We start from the raw sequence: 3,927 nt of genomic DNA on the forward strand, positions 1-3,927 counted from the left end.
TCGGACTGGTGCGCGGCAATGCGTCGGCATTGCCGATGTTGCCGGGAAGATGACCAAACTGGATCATTTAAAGGAAGTAAAAGTTGTAACAAGATTTCCGTAGGTGAACCTGCGGAAGGATCATTAACGTTCCGGAGGTCCTGCTCTTTGCGCCCTTCTCGTGAGCGCGCGCGGAGTCGGCGACTGTAAGGACACAGAGACATCAGTGGAATTGAGGATGGAGAGCGCGTGTGTGACACATGCACGCACTCCGAGCTAGCGGAGCGCGCGCCTATCTCTATGTTCTCGCGTTTTTGCCGTGCGTCGATGCCGAAGCGAGTAGAGGTTAATCTCGTTCGGCGCCGCGTTCCGCTCGCGCGAGTCACACTCCGTGAGCCGCGACACGCGCGCCGCTTCGCGCAACGCACGTACAAGAGATTGCACGCGAGAGATAGGATAGAGCGATTATACCTGTATATTGGAGAGAGGAATCGTGTCGAACGGTAGGTGACGATCCGCGCGCCGCTCTCTCTTTCTCGATCGACCACGCCACAACGTTTGTTGCAACGTTGCGTCTGGGACCGTGGACGAGGAAAGAGAGATCGACCGCATGCGAGATCCCCTCCAGTCACACCGCCCAGGCGCGTACACGCACGCCGGCGGTGCTCTGCGAGCGAGGAGCGAGTCGTTGGCGCGCCAACGATCGAAGGAAGCTTGCGGCCGGTGTTCAGCACCGTGCTTGTGCCTTTTCGGTTTCGGCGGCGTCGGCCGGCGCGAACCGGTGGTAACCTACAACGTCGCGGCGACTCGCGAGAATCGCTCGCGCGCTGGGGGGCCCGAAAACACCGGGACGAAACCCCCCCCCAACCGACTTGTTTCTCAATCGGTGGCGGGTGTTTCTATCGTCTTCGTCGCCCGATGGTTTTTCAAAGATTTCCGCCCCGGCTCTCGTCTCATTTCCCCGCGCGATCGCGCGCCGGTTGGACGAGAGACGCTCCGCTCGCGCGACGATGTCGTCTCACGTTGTGCCGTAGCCCCCTGCAAACGGGGCGGCGGTCCGCGCGTGCTCGGACGCGCGGCCAGGCTGATCGAAGGGCCCCCTCTTTTGAGTGGCGTTGATCCCGGAGGATCCCACTCTCCCGTCGTCCCCGTGCCTTCTCGCGCGCTGCCCGCGCGCCGAGAGAGTGGCCGAGAGGAAGAGGAGGAGAGAATGGTGACGCCCCGGCGAGAGATGGCCACGAGAGAGAGAGAAGCAAATACGGAACGTTGACAGCGTTGCGAAAGCACGCAAGATGAACGATTAACCTGAACGGTGGATCACTTGGCTCGTGGGTCGATGAAGAACGCAGCTAATTGCGCGTCAACTTGTGAACTGCAGGACACATGAACATCGACATTTCGAACGCACATTGCGGTCCACGGATACAATTCCCGGACCACGCCTGGCTGAGGGTCGTTTTAGTACCAACAGACTGCTTGCGCCCACTCGCCGTCGCGCACCCGCTGCACTTTGGTGGTGTGTGCGATATAGAGAGAGCGTACGAGCGATCGTTGGACATTCGCCGAGATAAGCGAGACGCGCTCCCTCCCATCTTTTGGGGCCGTGCTGGCCCCGAGGAGGAGAAAGAAGTCAGTCTTCCCTGGGCGTCGTCCGAAATGACACACACGAGAGGAGGAGGGTTGTTGACCGAGGCGTCAACGAGATCTGCGCGCGCGCGCGACAAAGGTGTTGCGCCGCCGCCGCCGCCCGGAGACCAAAAGCGCCCCGGTACAAGTGGAGAAATAAGATACGTTCGCCCGAGGAGAAGAGCGCGACGACGGGACCGCGAGAGTCACGTCGCGCCGCTCCGCGTCACCGCCCTACGTAGGCGCCCCGCCGTACTCTCAGTGGGCGCCTCGAGAGAGGTGCGCGCGCGTGCAAAAATGGAGCCGCCTGCCGCGCGGGCTCCAGCCTCGGAGATATATCTCTCCTCTGTCTTGCGGGTTCGGTCTCTCGGAGCCGTCGCGATCTTCGCGAGGAGCCTGGTTTGTGGATCGCGCGAGCCGACCGCGCTTGTCCAAGTCCACGAAAGCGATTCTCTCGCGAGCGCGCGAGAAACATCCTTAGGACCGGCACGGCGCGTTTGTCGTGTACTCGTCGCGTATCCGGCCGGGCACACTCGATTGTGCCCCACCCCCTGGTGTTTTGCGCCAACGCTCACTCTCGTGTCTCTCGACGTGTTGTCGCCGCCGCCGCCGTCGTCGTAGCAACCGCGACCGATCGACGATTCCTCGCTCGTCTCTACTGAAGTTCGTCTCGCGTCACGTCGGACACTGACGCGCGCGCGCGAAGAGAGAGAGAGAAAGGGAGAGCGTTGTCGTTTCGCATAACTTTGACGACCTCAGAGCAGGCAGATCACCCGCTGAATTTAAGCATATTATTAAGCGGAGGAAAAGAAACTAACTAGGATTTCCTTAGTAGCGGCGAGCGAACAGGAAAGAGCCCAGCGCTAAATCTTGCGGTTCCGCCCCAGGGAAATGTGGTGTTTGGGAGGGTCCGTTTATCCCGAAGTGCCGCGTCGCGTCCAAGTCCATCTTGAATGGGGCCACTTACCCGCAGAGGGTGCCAGGCCCGTAGCGACCGGTACGCGTCTCGGGAGGATCTCTCCTTAGAGTCGGGTTGCTTGAGAGTGCAGCTCTAAGTGGGTGGTAAACTCTATCTAAGGCTAAATACAACCACGAGACCGATAGCGAACAAGTACCGTGAGGGAAAGTTGAAAAGAACTTTGAAGAGAGAGTACGTGAAACCATTCAGGGGTAAACCTAAGAAACCCAAAACATCGAACGGGGAGATTCATCGTCAGCGACGCTGGCTTCGCGTCGGTGGGCGATGTCCCGCGGGGCCTCGCGGCTCGCGCGCGGACACGCTGCCGTTGCGTCGATGTCCGGCGTTATGCCGTCGTGCACTTCTCCCCTAGTAGAACGTCGCGACCCGCTGGGTGTTGGTCTACGGCCCGGGAGCAGTAAAACGGCGCGCGTCAAACCCCCGGCCGACTGCCCGGCGGTACACGCAAGGTATCAGGCCGCAGCTCTCTGTCGCGCCGCGAGTCTCTCCGTTATCTCGGGAGCGAGAGGGACGCGTGCGCGCGCGCGAGTGTGCGTCGAGGCCGTCGCAAGCGCGCGCCACGGTACACGGACGTTCACGGACCTAGCGCCGTCGCCGTGCCTGGCCCACTGTTGGTCGTGCGGTAAATATCTTAACCTTCGACAGGCCTGCAAAACGTTCGCCGCGCGCGCGCCTCTTCGCGGGGGTCACGCGTGGCTACGGATACCGGTCGGTGACGCTACTGCTTTGGGTACTCTTAGGACTCGTCTTGAAACACGGACCAAGGAGTCTAACATGTACGCGAGTCATTGGGACTCAGCGGATACCTAAAGACGCAATGAAAGTGAAGGTCGGCCCTGGTTGTCGACCAAGGGAGGATGGGCCGCGTCGCGATGCGGCTCCGCACTCCCGGGGCGTCTCGTTCTCATCGCGAGAAGAGGCGCACCCAGAGCGTACACGTTGGGACCCGAAAGATGGTGAACTATGCCTGGTCAGGACGAAGTCAGGGGAAACCCTGATGGAGGTCCGTAGCGATTCAGACGTGCAAATCGATCGTCGGAACTGGGTATAGGGGCGAAAGACTAATCGAACCATCTAGTAGCTGCTTCCCTCCGAAGTTTCCCTCAGGATAGCTGGCACTCGGCCGTTCCGCACGGAACGCGCGCGAGTCTCATCTGGTAAAGCGAATGATTAGAGGCCTTGGGGCCGAAACGACCTCAACCTATTCTCAAACTTTAAATGGGTGAGATCTCTGGCTTTCTTGAACTATGAAGCCACGAGAATCTCTCTATCGGATCAAGATCGGAAGAGCACACGTCTGAACTCCAGTCACTTAGGCATCTCGTATGCCGTCTTCTGCTTGA

This window comes from Wasmannia auropunctata, unplaced genomic scaffold (assembly GCF_000956235.1).
Source record: "Wasmannia auropunctata unplaced genomic scaffold, wasmannia.A_1.0 LD336076.1, whole genome shotgun sequence".
Lineage (NCBI taxonomy): Eukaryota > Metazoa > Arthropoda > Insecta > Hymenoptera > Formicidae > Wasmannia > Wasmannia auropunctata.